Genomic DNA, 18399 nt, shown 5'->3' with positions numbered 1-18399 from the left:
GCACTTCCCTACCCTTCACTCTCTCTATATCTGTTGCCAACATGTGAAGATGTGCCTGCTTCCCCATCATCTTCCAACATGATTATAAGTTTCCTTAGGCCTCCCCAGCCATGCCACCTGTACAGCCTGTGAAACTATCAGTCAATTGCACCTCTTTATAAATTACTTAGTCTTGGGTAGTTCTTTATAGCAGTGTAAGAATGGATTAATATAGAAAATTGGTACCAGAGTAGTGGGGCATTGCTATAAAGATACCTGAAAATGTGGAAGTGACTTTGGAACTGGGTAATGGGCAGCAGTTGGAACAGTTCAGAGGACTAGAGACTTTTGGAATGGTTGTGGCCAAAGTGGTGATAGTGATATGGACAGTGAAGTGGCTGAGGAGGTCTCAGATGGAGATGAGAAACGTATTGAGAACTTGAGTAAAGGTCACTATTGCTGTGCTTTAGCAAGGAGACTGGTGGCATTGTGTCCATGCTCTAGAGATTTGTGGAAATTTGAAGTTGAGAGAGGTGATTTAGGATATCTGTTGGGAGAAATTTCTAAGCAGCAAAGCATTCAAGAATTGGCCTGGCTGCTTCTAACAGTGTATGCTTTTAAGAATTCACAAGGAGATGGTCTAAAATTGAAACTTATATTTAAAGAGGAAGCAGGGCATAAACATTTTGAAAATTTGCAACCTAACCATGCAGTAGAAAAGAAAAACCCATTTTCTGGGGAGGAATTCAAGGCTGCAGAAATTTGCATAAGTAAAGAGGAGCTGAATGTTAATAGCCAAGACAATGGGGATATGCCTCCAGGGCATTTCAGAGACTTTCACAGCAGCCCCTCCTATCACAGGCCTGGAGACCTAGGAGGGAAAAATGATTTTGTGGGTCAGGTCCTGGGCCCAGATGCTCTGTGCATCCTTGGGACATGGTGCCCTGCATCCCTGCTGCTTTAGCTCTAGCTATGGTTAAAAGAGGCTAAGCTATAGCTTGGATGATTGCTTCAGAGGGTGTAAGCACCAGGCCTTGGTGGCTTCCATGTGGTTTTGGGCCTGTGAGTGTGTAGAATGCAAGAGTTGAGGTTTAGGAATATTTGTCTTGTTTTCAGAGATGTATGAAAACGCCTGGGTTTCCAGGCAGAAGTCTGCTGCAGAGGCGGGGCCCTTATAGAGAACCTCTACTAGGGCAGTGCAGAAGGCAAATGTGGGGTTGGAACCCCTAAACAGAATCACCACTGGGGCACTGCCTAGTGGAGCTGTGAGAAGATGGCCACTGTCTTCCAGACACCAGAATGGTAGATCTACCAACAACTTGCACTGTGTACCTGGAAAAGCTGCAGGCAATGCCTGTGAAAGCAGCTGCCGGAATTGTATCCTGAAGTGCCACAGGGACAGAGCTGCCCAAGGCCTTGACAGCCCACCCATTGTGTCGGTGTGACCTGAATGTGAGACATGGAGTCAAAGGAGATTATTTTGGATCTTTAAGATTTAATGAGTGTCCTGCTGTGATTTGCAGACTTGCACAGGGCCTGGAGCCCCTTTCTGTTAGCTGATTTCTCACTTTTGGAATGAGGGCATTTACCCAATGCATGCATCCCCATTGTGTATTGGAAATAACTAACTTGATTTTTACTTTACAGACTCATAGGCAGAAGGGACTTGTGTCTCAGATGTAACTTTGGACTTGGACTTTTGTGTTAGTGCTGGAAAGAGTTAAGACTCTAGGAGACTGTTGGGAAGGCATGATTGTGTTTTGAAATGTGAGAAGAACATGAGATTTTAGAGGGGCTAGGGGAAAAATGAGATGGTTTGGCTCTGTGTCCCTACCCATATCTCATGTTGAATTGTGTTCTGGAATGTTGGAAGGACCTGGTGGGAAGTGATTGGATCACTGGGGAGGACTTCTCCCTTACTGTTCTCATGATAGTGAGTTCTCACAAGGTCTGGGTTTTGAAAGTGTATAGCACTTCCCCATTCATGCTCTCTCTCTGTTACCACCATAAGAGACATGCTTGCTTCGCCTTCTCCTTCCACCATGATTGCAAGTTTTAAAGATCTGGATTTTGAAAGTATGTGGCACTTACCCCTTCTTGTTCTCTCTCTCACCACCATAAGAGACATGCTTGCTTCCCCTTCTCCTTCCACCATGATTGTAAGCTTCCTGAAGTGTCCTCAGGCATGCCTCTTGTATAGCTTGTGAAACTGTGAGTCAGTTAAACCTCTTTTCTTTATAAATTACCCAGACTCAGGTAGTTCTTGATAGCAATGTGAAAAGAGACTAATACAGTACTTATTCTTCAAAATTTGTTTAAATGACATTTTTTTATAAGCAAAGCATAACACCTCTTTATCCACACCCTAATATGTTCCCTAAAAATGTTCCCTGCTGTGTATTGCTATGATTCTTTTAAACTTCCTAATGTTTTATCATCAATTTTTGTTTAATTGACTATTAACCTATAGTGCTTATAAAAGAAAGAAATCTTAGCAGTTATTAACAGGCAGCGCTATGATTATAGTTGAATATGGCATTCACTCAAAGGAAAAATCATGTAAAATTATCATTTATGTTTATATTTATTGATATGGAAAATATTTTTAATAATTTTCTATAATATTGTGTCAAGTGAAAAAAAAATAAGGTTCAATATAGCAAGTGCACTATGCTCCATTGATTAATAAATAAATTTGCTTTAAAACCAGGAAGGAAAGCAACACTTCCAGAATGGTGGAGTGAGGACCTTGGCAAATAATACTCCCCAGCAAAGGCAACAAACACATTGGCAATGCTATGCTAAAGGAGTGTTTTTAGAACTCTGGAAATTAACTAAAGACTTAAAACAGTATAAGGTGTTTATTCAAGAAAATCCGCTGAACCTTGGTAAGAACAGCACAGTCTGTGACAATTCATCTCCATTGACTCCCAGCCCTGTTTCCCCCAACTGCGCTCACTGGTGTTGAAGGCCAGCAACCTACAGCAACCAAACGGGACAAGTGGCATTTGAAGTTCCCCAGAAAATCTCATATGAAGTGCAATTTTACTATTTGGCCTGTCTCACAGTTCCCTGGAAAAATTCTATTGTTTTACACAACTTGACTCGGTGCTCTTTTTTCAGGGAAACCTTTATCCTCAAAGCTTTGGGGGAAACAATCAGTAGTGATCATTCATCATCCTGCTGCCTGGGGCCGCAATGCCAGTCAGGGCAAACAAGAGCCAAGAACCTGGCCAAAAACTTGAAAAAGGGAGACCTCTGGAATGACAAATTTAACCAAAAAAGAGTCATCCTTGTGCACTAATGACTACAAAACATGGTGGAAAGAAAGAAAACGACTTAAATAAAATGAATAAAAAGACATCACTTGTTCATGGATCAGAAGACTTAGTATTATTAAATAGCAATTCTCCCCAAATTGACCCATAATCCCATAATTCAGTGCTGTTCCTATTGAAATCCTAGTCTGTCTTTCTTTCTTTCTTTCTTTTTTTTTTTTTTTTTTTTTTTTTTTTTTTTTTTTTTTTTTTTTTTTTTTACAGACTTTGACAAACTGATCTTTTATGGAAGTGCAGTGACCCAGAATAGCCAAAACAACCTTGAAAAAGACAAAATTGGAAGACTCATATTTCCCAATTTCAAAATGTACTACAGAGAATCTGATTATTTCTCCAGTTTCTGAGTTTAATTGCAGTAAATACACTAAGCAACTGGTAGAAAGCCCATATTGGATCCTTGACCTAGGTAGTAAAGATGGTTTAAAAAGAAATGTCAAGTGAGCATCTCTATAGTCCTCAACCCATCAAGATAATAAACTGAAAGCAATATTTCTTTACTCACCAAACTGTGTCTTTTTATTTATTTATTTATTTTTTTGAGATGGCTCCGTCGCCCAGGCTGGAGTGCAGTGGCATGATCTCAGCTCACTGCAAGCTCCACCTCCCAGGTTCACGTCATTCTCCTGCCTCAGCCTCCTGAGTAGCTGGGACTGCAGGCACCCGCCACCACACCTGGATAATGTTTTGTATTTTAGTAGAGACGGGGTTTCACCGTGTTAGCCAGGATGGTCTCGATCTCCTGACCTCATGATCTGCCTGCCTCGGCCTCCCAAAGTGCTGGGATTACAGGCGTGAGCCACCGCGCCCAGTCACTATGTCTTATTTTTATAAAGCTTTGCTTAAACTACCTATAGTGGATTATGCTGTCAACAACTGAGACAGCATATATTTATAAACGTCTATGTCTGCATTGTAGAATCAAAATAAGATTTTTCATATGTTTTATTTTCTATTTTATTGTCTAATAAATATATGTTCATTATATGGGCAAGATAGTAAGATTTTAAGAGAGGTTTTGCTACATGGACTTCGATTGAATGGACTCTCAAATAATTCCCTTTACCCTGGATCTCACCTCTCATACCTCTCATTGTTGAGGGGGGATTAACTATTTTTTTTTTTTTTTTAATGGAGTCTTGCTCTGTCACCCAGGCTGGAGTGCAGTGGCATGATCTCGGCTCACTGCAAGCTCTGCCTCCCAGGTTCAAGTGATTCTCCTGCCTCAGCCTCCTGAGTAGCTAGGATTGCTGGCATGTGCCACCATGCCTGGCTAACTTTTGTGTTTTTAGTAAAGGGGTTTCACCATTTTGGTCAGACTGGTCTTGAACTCCTGACCTCGTGATCCGCCCACCTCAGCCCTCCAAAGTACTGGGATTACAGGTATGAGCCACCATGCCCAGCCAAGTGGGCACTAACTTTAGAGATTATCCTAGCCCTCTGTTTTCTTGCAGGGAAAGGCAACAGAGTAAAGACCAAATTCTGTGACTGAAGCGTTGGTCAATGGATTGAGTTTTGGCACAATGTAGAGTTGATTAGGGTCCATTACTGTGCTCTGGGTTTGGTTCTCTGGGCCTTTGGTTTCTCCTTCTGGGTCTTCCTTCTTTTCTGTAAAAGTAACTGAGTGGTTTTCTAACGTATAGTGATCTGGGTTCTTTCACGTGGTTACCGTCTGACAAAGGGGAGCTAGAATAGCTGTGAGCTGGCCAGACATCTTTCTTTTCAGGAGCCTTTCTTCTGATTTCTCTGCATAAGCATGTTTGGGTTACCTTGTAGCATAGTAACCTCACAGCAGTGGACTACTTACCATTTGGTTTAAGGTACCATAATGAGTACTCCAAACATCTAGTTAGATGTTGCAGTCCCTTTTCTGACATAGCCTCAGATTCAGACAGCAACATTTTGGATACTTCCTATTAGTTCAAATAAGTCAGAAGCCAAGATTCAAGGAGAAAGGACATAGACACCACCTCTGAATGGGAGGAGATCATGTTTGCATTGTTGAATAGTTTATGGGATGCGATTTCTTGTTGGCTGCCTTTAGAAAAAACAGCCTTCCACATGAAGTAATATAATATTGATTAACTTGTTAACATAGACCTCACAAGCACCATTGCTGGTGGCTAAAGAGTTGCTCCTTTGGGGCTTAGAACTGATTCTCACAAACAAATTGAATTTAGCAGAGGCACAAGTGTTGCTTTTAGTAGAATGTCTTTCAGTGTATAATACAATTCCAGTTTCATATTGGAGAGTGCAAACCCTCTGAATTGAGACATTCATAAAACGACAAAGATGTTTACAAATATCCTAGGCAAATGGCTCAAAAAGGTGTGTTAGAATGCTTAAAGCAAGGTCAAGGCTCATGAACTCCAGGGCACTGGAGATATGGAGGCATATGCAAACATCTTGTCAGGTCATTTCCTTAAACTATAATTTAACCTCTGTTCCTATCTCAGAAAAATGATATCTTATTAGTTATTGCTACCTATGATTTAAAGTATCATAACCTATTTTGGAGAATCTATGGAGAAAAAGAAAACACCAACCCTAGAAATACTGAGGAAATATAAGAAGCTATTGAAAATCTTTAAACACGCAGCAAATTCTTAAAGGGAGCTTACCAAAGGAGACTAGGGATATAGCAGTTCTCTTATAACATCTAAGATCAGGGTGGTAAGGAGCATAAGTGGCATGTGAATTGTTTATAAAAAGCATAATAATAATAAATAATTGTTACAAACATTTTAAAATAGTATAAATATTATTATTATTTCACTGCCACCTCAATATTTTTGTTTTACTTTGCTAATGAAAGAATTGCTAGACGGTGAGTTAGTGCATATTCTAACCTATTGTTGTATTTGTTATTGGATCTCAGGTGCACTTGGTGACTGCAATGAGAATTCAATACTTTGATTTTAAAACATTCCTATTTGCAGAATGACCACTCTCCAAAGGTACAGAGTATGATTGTTATTGATTAAACAATGCACATTTGACCTTTCTGGCTGGGATTGTAGGATTGGTACTCACAGGATCTTGCAGTAGCAAGGAAGTACACAGTTTTTTCATTCTAGAACCCCCTTATGCAGTGCTGAGGGAATTACCAGACTATAATGAAATGTAAATTAATTCCACACTCTTTGAGGTTCAAATAAAGTTCAGTGTGACAAGTCTTCTTGGTACTTGTTATACTGGAATAAGCCCTACTCTAACATAACAGATTCAAGCATTTTCACATTTCTTTTTCATTATTTAAAATAAATAACACTCCCTACTCTCTCCTATGTGATCACTGGCTTAAAACACATTCCCAAAATAAACTAAGATGACAAACAAAATCAATAATCCAAGAAGGCTGAAGGAGGGCCGTTGCGTTCAAGGCTTTTTATGTACCCACTTCCCATTTGGTTTCAGTCATAATTCAAGGTGGTTCCTGTGAGTTATGAACTTCCGTCAGTGGAGAAGCTGGTTGGTTCATCCCGAGTTTTCCTGTCTGCATGCCTTTCACTCTGATTGAGAGCAGATCAGAGGATGCCAGATGAATTTCAGGGATGTACCTAGCCCTGGCCTTAGCCAGTTATATGCATGCCACTGATCGTGATGTGGAATGTGGCAGAAAAAAAGTTTAAACACAAAAATGTCAGGTTGAAAATAAATACAGGGTAAAGGAAAAAATGTAATATCTAGATGTTAAAATTATCTTTTCTTCCAAAAAATGCTTTAAAAATTCTTATTGTTCCTATTTCACTCTTCTAACTCCTTATCTATCTCTAGCCTGAAAACCCCCAGCAGGTCTTCAGGGGATTCACTTCAAGCCCACTGTCAATATATTCTTCCCCATTTGATTGTAATAACATCAACATCTTCTCCTGTGGTTTTTAGTTATTTTATACCTATAGCTTTATTTCTCTGAAGAACAGCTAATGTGAGGACTTCATCATTTGTAAAGGCTATTAAAACAATATATACCTATGAATCTAGTGTTTCGTGTATACATCCTATGTAAAATGAGGAATGTGATTTTGAGTTTATATAACTACTATACTCATACCTGCATTCATAAACATTGTACTCACATCTTAAGTTTCAAAGCCAAAGGGAATTCAGAAAAATGTAATGGATCCCCAATAAAAGAAGAGATGCACATTTTAAACAGAGAGTAAAAAATCAGCATATTTTTATAAAGAATCTGAATTTCATAAATGGCAGTTCCAGATACACTAAAATTGGCAATCTGTTATTACTTGAGTACATTTCTCTAACTCCTTTCCGAACAGAAAGATGCATACAGAAAGTACCTCTTTAAACTTACATTTGGATTATCATGAGGTACATATTTAAGACTTCTTGTTTTTGTTTGGTTTGCATTTAAAGTTTGGCTTTTAAAATGTAAGCAAACAGCCATTGAATAAAATGAGTGGTTTGGTGTTCAGCTACCCACTATGCACCCATAGTTATATTTAGATGCCTTTTTTGACGCTCTCAGAAAACTTGAAGCATTTTACTAATCGTTTGCCTGTTTATTCTACTGTGCTTGACATGGTAAAAGGCAAATTTTAGACAATGAAACATACCTGGATGTGACCCATACATGTAGCCATAAATTTATTCCGCTCTGCTTATCACCGGAACAGCACATTCCGGACCACAAAAGTCACCTGGGTAGTTCAGTTGCTGATAGGAATGTGTTTAGAAAAATATTTTCCATGAAGCAATTTGTTTTTTCTTTTGTACTTTCAAGGATTAAAAGTTTTTTGCTTACACATCTATGAAGGTGGCTTTCTGTTTTCCACGTCTCTCTCTTCCAGCCCATCAATCATATATATAATTGGTACAACAATGATTATTTTTCTGCTCAAAGACATTCAATGTCTCACTATTGCTTACAGTAATATTATAATAACACCCAGCATGATTTTCGGGCATTCTGCCATGTGACTCTCTGAATTTTTGTTTCTTAACTATTAACTATTTTTATATAATAATTCACTGATATTGCATTTATTAAAACCAATATATTCATGTGAAAAAATTACAAAACCAATTAGTGAGCATAAGAGCTCACAATCAATAAGGAATAGTGGCATGCAAATAAATATTTCAATACAATGAAATGGGTACCATCATAGAGGAAAAAGTTACATGGATGCATTAAGAAAGAGAATGTCTACATGAGTTGAAGATAACTTCCTAGGGAACACCTATTTTTTGAACTGTTAGCAATGGGTAGGAATTTATCAAGTCAACAATGGGCAAAAGGGTGTAGAAGAAGAAAAGAAAAAGGTGAACACAATATGAAACCATTAATTATATACCAAGTTCCAAAAATGGTCCCAAGTATGGCTATTTTTTCAAATGTGTCAAGGAGAGGAGTGGTCAGAAATACAACTGTAGGAGAACATTAAAATTAGACAGAGAAAAATCCCATATTGAGAGCTGTCAAAAGTGTTTTAGTTGAGAAATGTCATAGTCCGATGACATTTGTGTTTTATAAAATAAAATATTGAGTAAACTAGAAACTGACCAGAAAAAGCATTAACTAAAAATCCAAAAGATTAATTAAAGGTGATTAAAATTACTCAGGCAAGAGATGAAGCAGTTAATAATTGGAATTGATAATTCATTAGAGGAGAAGAAAATACTTTGAAATAATTCTGACGTATTTTATGGGACTCAATGATTGCTGAGATATGAGAACTGAGGAAGAAGATGGGTTGATTAATAATGACTATCAATCACTTTTCCTGACTAAGAGACAAGGTGAAAGATAATGCCATTGTAGAAGATAAGAACAGCAAGAGATAAAGTCAGTTTTGAATTCAAGAAGGAAATAAAATAATTTGGTGCTGTTTTCAGTGCTTCCTCCAAAATTAATGTGTTGGAACCTTAATCCCCAATGCAACATTGTTGACTGGTGGGACCTTTGAGAGGTGATAAAAATCATGAGGGCTCTGTCATCATGAATAGATTAATGCCTTTATTGTGGAGGTGGTTTGTTATAAAAAGTAAGTTCATCCCCCTCCTCTTACGCATGTTCACGCTCTTGACTTTCCCTTATGGAATGATGCAGCAAGAAGGCCCTTGCCAAATGACCTTGGACTTCCCAGCCTCCGGAACCATAAGAAATCAATCTCTGCTCTTCATAAATTACCCTGTCTCAGGGATTTTGTTATAGCAACACAGAGTAAGACATTTTGTTTGGGACATTTGGGGTTTGTGATGTCTTTGTAATTATTGGATAGTTTATCTAGCAAGACATTAAAATTATTGGGTTTAATGCTCAGTAGACTCTCACAACTAGAGATGAAGATTTTTCAAGGCATTGCATGATGATGGTTGAAACTGAGGGAGGTAATAGTATTTCAGACAAACTGTGAGGTATTAGAAAAAGGAAAGGGCAAAGACCAACACTTAGGACACATGCAGTTGTCCTAGAAGAGGGTAAAACCCTTGAGATCATCATACTTAAGACAAACATGGAAGATGGAATAGAAAAAATAATGAATTTTCAATAGGACTGAATAATTCAAATTCATTAACTATGAGAGTGAATGAAATGTATCTAATGAATTTATCAAGAAGAAATTTACTGGTGATATTTACCAGAATTTTTCATACAATGTTTATAGAATGGCAAAGATATGAATTTGATTGTAATAGATTAGAAGAAAATGAAAAGCAAGGAATTTGATACTGGAACGCTAGAATATTTTTCAAAATATTTAGCGATAAATTTAGAGACAGATGCATAAACTCAAGGGTGCTCAGCATGTGAGACCAGGTGAGTGGCCAAAACCCAAAAGGTACTGTTTACCAATCACAAGAGAAGAATGAAAAGTGAATGGCACCCCTGGAGAGGTGTAATACAGTGGTTTGTGCAACTCAATATATTGTAATAAAATGTACTGATATAATAAAAATTGGGGAAGAAAAATATTTGAATGGGTGCAATTGAACATATTAAGTCCATAGTACCTCTGGGTTGGAAATAAAGGAATGTAAAGAATTAAGTTGCTTTTCCTGGTTTATGGACATCAATTTGGGCATTATTATCATATAGACTTTATTTTAAATGATTGAGGTAGATAAGGTCACTCAGGAAAGGATGCATACAGGAGAGATAAGTCGTCCCATGATTTAACTCAGAAGATTTCCAACATTTAGAAATCAGATAGAGAAGACTCCAGAAAAAAGATGAGAAGAAATAGCAAGTGATATAAAAGGACAAAAAGAATATATCACCATAAAAGCCCAAAGATGAAAAGATTTTGAAGAGGCAATGTTTAACTGAGTGTAAAGATGTTGCGTTGGATGAAGAGAGCAAGTAGCCACTAAGCTTGGTCAAATGATGATCTCAACAAAGGCAATTATGATGAGAATTTAAACCTTCTACATAGCTGATTGGCTGCATTTACATGATCTTAATAATCCACTCACTTCAACAACATAACTTTCCTATTCCAGGAAACTTTTCCCAGAAAGATAAAAGTTGCAAGTAACTGTATTGTTTATTTCATAAATTTCTTGAAACATAGAATGAATTACACACCAAGACCCTTGAACCCCTTACTCCCAAGCCTTGCCTTGTGTTCACAAATCTTATTGTATCATGACACTTACTCAATGCTAACAAAGCTTTCACATTGAAAGACTAAAATATACCACACTGCGAAGTGTCAATAAATATCCCAACTTTGATTTTTTGTGTGTGTGTGAGAAGCTACTAAGACTGTGAGTCAGATCTCTTACCATGGTTAAAAATAAATGCAGCTTTGTTTGATCAACAGGTTGTTTTGGTAACATGCTGGCAAAAAATGATAAACAGAACTCTTATGGAATGAGTTGCAGAATAATAGGAAGTAAAACACCAGAATCAGTTTGTATATATAACAAACGTGGATAGTTTAGTTGTAAGAAGGAGGTAGGTAGGTTGACAGATGTTAGTCTCAAGGGAGAGATTGTTTATTTAATGTTTTTAAGATGGAAAATTAAAGCCTATATGATGTACACTGAGGAAAATACATCTAGAGGAGAGACAGAAATTGATGATGCATAAAACAGAGTGCGAAACCAAAGAAAGAAAGACATTAATCAGATGAAGGGGATGGGATCTACTGGGCATTTGCAAAGATAAGCTTTAATGGAAAGAATTCCTTCATGGCTCCAAGAGGAATGGAAGAAAAAATAGTTTCAGATGCAGATGAATTCATGATTTGTTGATTTAAAGATGAAGGGATGTATTGCAGTCTTTTCAAGCCACTATAGGAAAATATCATAAACTGTGTAGCTCATGAACAACAGAAATGTACATCTCCTAGTTCTGGAGGCTGTAAAGTTCAAGATCAAGGCATTGGTGAATTTGATGTCTAGTGAGGACCTGCTTAGTGGTCGATGTATGGCTTTTTACTCGGTCTTTGCATGGTTGAAAATACAAGGGGTCTCCTTCAGGCCTCTTTTGTAAGGGCACCAGTTCCATTCATGAAGCCTCTGCTTTCATGACCTAATTATTTCCTGAAGGCCCTACCTCCTAATACCACCACCTTGAGGGTTAGGATTTTTGTTTTTATTATTATTATTATTATTTGAGACAGGGTTTTGCTCTGTCACCCAGGCTGGAGTGCAGTGGCACCTTCTCGGCTCACTGCAACATCCACTTTCTGGGCTCAAGCGATTCTTGTGCTTCAGCCTCCCAAGTAACTGGGACTACAGGCATGTGCAATCACATCCAGCTAATTTTTGTGTTTTTAGTAGAGACAGGGTTTTGCCATGTTGGTCATGCTGGTCTCAAACTCCTGGGCTCAAGCGATCCACTTGCCTTGGCCTCCCAAAATGCTGGGATTACGTCCGGCCAGGGTTAGGATTTTACCAACCGAATTTTGAGGGGACACAAATCTTCAGACCAATGCAAAATATTGTGTTTTCTATTTTTTCAAGTAAATGTAAGTCAAAATGTAGTAATGGGGGGCTTGAAGTGGGAGAAATTTGAAAAGCCAAGAAGTATGAAGAAAACTCACTCTGAAAGTATAAAGGCAAACCAGGCACCATGGAGAACATATATGTGGTCTACGATCAATATTATGAGATAAATGAAGGCTGATAAGTCTGATAAATGCTTTTGAAATATAGAAGGGGAATATTATCATTGTTTATAGGAATAGAAGGCCTTCTGAGGGTAGCAGAATGTCTTGAGCACAGTGCCAGGAACCTGGCCAGAGGGCCATCCACAGATACCTTGGAAAGCAGTGGTAGCACCAGGCCCCTGATTAACTTGGAAGCAGCAGAAACAAACCACATTTTGTTCATCTCTAAAGCTTTACAAATGATGAATAACAGTATTTCTTCAAGTGGTTTTTTTTTGTTGTTGTTGTATTGCTTGCTTGTTTGATTTTTTGAGGACTCAGCACTCAGAAAGTCTTCAAGCATGTGTTTATGTAATGACACCAGCATTTCTCTTTCCTACCATATACTGACCTGTATCTTCTATTGATGGTAGGGAGTTAATCTCTGAAATCTAGCAGGGAAATATTAGATAGCAAATATTTCAAGGATTTTAAAATACTTTCTACTGACTTCTTAAGTTAGATGCTGCAGTTGTTAGGTGAAATGTAGTCAAAACTTGGCCAAGGCTGAATGTTGATGAGGAATGCCTTGGTTCTTTTGTGATATACTTCCATTTCTAGCTCTAAATATAATATTTACTCAGAGGAAGCAATAAAACAATAACCTGATTGTTTTAAGGTCTCATACCATATACGCTGCAGTTGAAGTAAAAGATCTCAATATTAAGAAGCCATGTTGGTTTCATTCCCACATTTGTTAAATGTGGAGCAGAAGCACTGACTTGAAGCAATGATTTGAAGAACACGCTAAATTTAGATTTTTCAGTCATCCTTTCTGACGTCCTTTCCCTATAATTTACTATCAATTAGATGATTCACTTCCATCTGCATCATGCCACCTCCCTTTAGAACCTTCTATAAAGAGCTTGATGTTTCCTAAATATGTTATACAAGCTGCCTTATATTTGTGAGGCCTCTTTTGGAAGTGTCTAAGCTGTGAGGCTATGGTCATTTTAATTCTATATTTCAAATATTTAATTCAGTTTGAGCTAATTATGAATAACTCAAATATTTTCATATCCTCTTCTCCTAGTTATTTAAAATACTATATCCATAAAAATAATTTTGGATATTTCATGTTTATAGTTATTTAAGAAATTCTATTTTAACTCTCCCCACCATATCTTCTATATGAGAAAAAGGTTGGTTACTACACATGATGTGTGTATGTCATCAGTCAACCAAACTAACACAGTCAAGAAACTCATATAAGATGCAGAATTGAAGAGAATTAACACATGCTCATAGAATGTCTCCTAGCAGAGAAAGAATTATTAAAATTATATTTTAAAATCAGAGTGCATATGGAAAATAAAAGAAAGCAAAATTTTTAGTTATTTAGGATCATAAATATTAATTATAGCAAACTCTGTACTTAGCTGTGGAAAGAATATTGCTAACATTTATTAATATACTGCCTGAGGTTTCTGAGTTTGTTTTAAACTCTCAGACACAAGATTTAGTTCAGTAAGATTTTAACATCCCATGAATTAAGCCTATGTGCATAACATTTCAAGCATAATATTATGCAGGATATTTATTCAGTTCCAGTGCACTACAATTAAGACTCATAGATATAGTAATTTTCATCACAATCACCATGAGACATTCCATTAACTTATGAAAGCTGAGTTCTGCTAAACATTCTGATTGTTAACATGAAACAGAAGGTCCAAAATGATTGGATTCATCTTCTCAATTTTCTAAGTTTTACTCTTTCCTGTATTTTTTTGTGTGGCAACTGTTGAACTTTTTGCAAAAGTTTGCAAAGTTTTCCTTTATAGCATATGCCATGTTTAGCTCACAGTACTGGTTTGGAGAGTTTGGATGAACTTACCCTTGCAACTTTTTGAGAATTTCTGAAGTTCCAGTCATATTTTATGTAAAGTGTTTTCCCTCAGATCTACCAGGAAAAATACAAAATGACCTTACCCTTTCTTGTGATGCACTGAAAATGTAAGTCTGAAAAGCAAAAGCCTGTAGAAATGTCAATATCAAGAAATGACTTAACATGTTGATATCTCACTCAAGATACCCACTTAAGATAGTTTCCTCTAAAATCTCTGTCTTTTCTTTTTTTTTTTTTGCAAGTGACTGTAGTTTTTGCTATTATTTTTCCTGTTGAGACTTAAGCTCCAGTCTTAATTATATATTACAAAGGGTAACTCCTGTGGCTTCTCAAAATATGAGCATGCTTTTAAAATTTATCTTGTGCATTAAATTCTGTGAAAGTTATAAAACTGCAATTACTAGTTAGTTCAAAATCTAGTTTAAAAAGCTGTACAAACAATGAAAATTAATAAAAGCATAAGATGAGAAAATATTATATGAAAGAAACATACTATATCTGCTACAAAAAATCAGAGGCAGAAGAGACTCTATTCACTGTAGTGTTCAGAAAAGGTCTCACGTAGGAATTGGAACTTGAGTCTAGCCTTAAGTGTTGGGTAAGATTTGAGTCAACAGGGAAGACCAGGAGAGGAAATTCTGCCAGGAGAAAGGCATTACTATGAAAGTGAAAAAGCATACAGCATGTTCTATGGATAGGAAAACAGGTCTGGCCTGATCAGAATATTCTTTTTGGAGATAGCAGAATGCCAGTTTGGAAATGGAAGTAGGCAGACCTCACATTCTAGTTTAAGAAAATTCAATTCTACCCTGTGTAGTTGGGGATATCCTGAGGGTTTTTGAGACACACGAGTAGCATGATGAAATGAAAAATAATGGCAGTATTGCCATCTATGTAGGATAGAATGGAGAGAACTGGATGATTAAGCAGACATGAATTAAAAGTTTTTCTGTAGGAAGAAAAAAGAAATGGTGAATGTTAAGCAAAAAAGACATAGAAAGAAGTAATGTGGTATTAGGCGAATCCCCTGGGGAAGTGGTGTTGGATACAATGGCTAACATTTGAAAGTTGCACATTTGGGAGACTTGGAGAAAGGTGGTACTGATGACAGTAAGTGTGAAATTAAGAAGGAACACCTGGAAGTAGGGAGTGGGGTGTGAAGGGGAAGGTATCATATGTGTCTGTAGACTCATTCCTGAGTGGGAACACGGCATTTAAGAGGGAGGGCCCATTAGGCATGTGTAAGGCTTGAGTTGAGTAGATTCAACTCTGCACAGCCTGAAGATTTTCTTCTCAGTTCACAGCACCGTACAAATAATTATTCAACTTGCTGTTCCTGCTGATTAGTCAGTGGGTCAAATCAGTCACTGTAGCCATTCCTAATCAGTTAACTTTAGGCCTCATATCTAAAAGCCGCAGACTTACTCTGCCTTCTCCTGAAGTAGAATTTAGAAGCATAAAAATCTGGGTAGACTTCAGCTCCAGAGATACTTAGAATAAACATGGTGCATAAAATCTCTCTGAATCTCTTCTGTTCATCCAGTGGAAAAAACTATCAAACTTTGTACCCCACTGCTATTCCAGCTATTGCTATTTCAGCTCAATTTATAAGGGAAAAGATGAATTTACATGAGACCTGTCGGGGGTGGGGGGTGGGGAACTTTCAGCTATGTGCTAGTCCAGTCTATAGAAAAGGCTCCTTTCTTAACTTACTTCAGTCGTCTTAAGAATCAGCTTCTTTTTGACTCATTCATTTAGTTTTATGAGAAAATGCCTCAAGTTTTCCACTTATTTTCCTGTGTCTCCATCCAATTTTTACTGTCTTTTCCACCAACAACTAAGTATGACTGATATTGTTTCCCTGTTTCTCTCCCATTCCTTTATAGATAAGACCCTCTCCCTGTCCCCAAAATGAACAGTGCACCCAAGGCAAGATTGAAGCCGGGTTCCAGATGCACTTCTGCCATTCATTGGATGTACAAACTTCTGCAAAATACTGATTTTATTCTTTGTCTGCAAAAGGTATTTTGAATTTTCAGTTAATTGCAAGATTCCTGTCAGTCATTTTTTATTTTTTACTATTTTGTCTTTTAAGATAAAATATCTCTTTTTTATTCTTGTCTGTAAAATGTAGATTTTGACTTTTCGGTTAATTGCAAGATTCCTGTCAATCCTTTTTTTATTTTTTACTTTTTTGTCTTGTAAAGATTTTCGCCTACTGATAAGACCAAACATTCACTTTTTTGGCATCTATATTGTTGTGAAGAAAACTCGGCGTTTATGCAAATTAATATGGCTGTAATTTATGACCCCTAATCTGAAGTGGGAACTCAACTCTGCTCACCAAACATCCAATAAGCTTCAACTTTTCTGTGCCCCCACAGGCTGCAATGGCTGTCTCTCACTACATCTTCAAGCCTCAAAACTTAGTCCAACAGAACCCAACAAGCTCAGTAGACAAATAGCAGCCACCAGATGAAAACTCTCTCATATTTCCACTTAGAAATTGGCACGGCCCCAGCCTCTGCACCAAGCTTTTCCTTTCAGCCACTCCGTAAGTGAGAGGCATCACTCCTCTTACATGAGATCCAACCCTGCAGCTGTGCCACACCCTCATCTCCGCAAACTCCCAAAGGGCTTTCCAGCTTCAGTGCACCCCTGTATTTCTGACATCATCAGTTTCTACATCTCTATGGAATCATTGCTGTCATACAGATGTGTTCTGGCATGTTCCATCTTAAATAATGCTTTTTCCCTCTGACCAAGTCCATATGCAGCCATGATCCATTGTTTTGTACCTTTTCAGAAACATCCAGAAATGGCTTTCTATGCTTACTTTCTCTACTCAACCCTCACCCCATCAATTCCCACACACAAATACACACACACACACACACACACACACACACACACACATATCCACTGACACCATTCTTGTTAGGATCACTACAACGTCATGTGACCCAATCAAATGGTGTGGTCTGACCGGCTTTAATTTGTTCCCTTGGCCGAATTGATCTGAGCAGTCCTTCCGCTCAGAAACCCAATCTTATCTTGGCTTTCATGAAATCACAGTCCCCTGTTTTTACTCTTACTTTTGTCGGTGTTCTTTTCTCATTGTTGCCTGGCAATTCTAATTTCTCTACCTATCGTATACTGATAAAATTTCATAGAGCTTAATCATGGTCCTATTCTCTGCCATCTTTATTTTTTAATCTCTTGGTGGTCCTGTCCATATGACTTTATGTTAATATTTATATGTTGAGGATTCCAAAGTTGTGTGTTCGATTCTTGACATCTCCGTTTGATTGTCTCACAGACAACTCATGCTTTATAAAGAGTCACTTTCTGGAGAAGCTTGCCCAAACCACTAAATTCCTTCCCTTCTGCATATCCATTGTGTTCCTTTATTAACACTTATCAGAATGTGTGCTAATGTATTAGTTAGGCTATATTTTTATTTTTGTCTGCCTGCTTCTTTTGGTCTGTCTCCACTACAACACCAAAAGTGTTGCAAGTGGCCAGGGATCATCTTTTTGGCTCAAACTGAGTACACCCAGCGCTTAGCAGATTGTATAACACACATTGCATATCACACATTCAGTAAATATTTGTATGTCCTATGGATTTCAGCAATGAGAGGCTTTCCATTCAGCAACCCTTTTATGTGTCCTAGATTGCTAGTAAAAGTGTGAAGTTTAGGATATGACTGTTTCCCTTTGCAGAGGGCTTTCCCATGTGGTCACTACAGATGAATGCAGGGAAAATAATTTGAAAAGAGTCAGTATCAAAACAAGTAAATTACATGCAATGACAGCTTCTATTCTTCCTTCAGCAGCACTTGTGAGGAAGCCTTTGGTCCGTATCACATGTAGAATGATAAACAATGTCAGCTAGGGAGGGTCACGGGGTGGGAGGGGAGTGGCTCTGGGCAATTCCTGGGTACCCTGGTGCTGATTTTACCTGTTTTCTCCCATTTCAGGAAGTTTCTCCGCATGTATGTGAGATAATTTTAAAATCTGAATATGCTCTAATGTATAGGAAAATGCATCAATTATTCCCAAATATTTGTCTTTATAAGTTAATTACTTGTTATGAGTTGGAGGCACATCAC

The 18399-nt window shown here is 37.7% G+C and overlaps 1 long non-coding RNA gene across 1 annotated transcript in view; it reads left to right on the top strand.

Annotated features, from left to right (window-relative positions):
- The window catches only part of LOC108527964 (uncharacterized), a 73024-nt gene that overhangs the window by 42557 nt on the left and 12068 nt on the right, over positions 1-18399 (top strand). Inside the window, exon 4 of the long non-coding RNA XR_001884987.1 lies at positions 16172-16307. This is a non-coding gene — a long non-coding RNA (uncharacterized LOC108527964). The remainder of the gene's footprint in view (positions 1-16171; positions 16308-18399) is intronic.

The sequence above is a fragment of the Rhinopithecus bieti genome, unplaced genomic scaffold (genome assembly GCF_001698545.2).
Source record: "Rhinopithecus bieti isolate Rb0 unplaced genomic scaffold, ASM169854v2 scaffold_3948, whole genome shotgun sequence".
Classification (NCBI taxonomy): Eukaryota; Metazoa; Chordata; class Mammalia; order Primates; family Cercopithecidae; genus Rhinopithecus; species Rhinopithecus bieti.
This window is presented reverse-complemented; position numbering and strand designations above follow the sequence as displayed.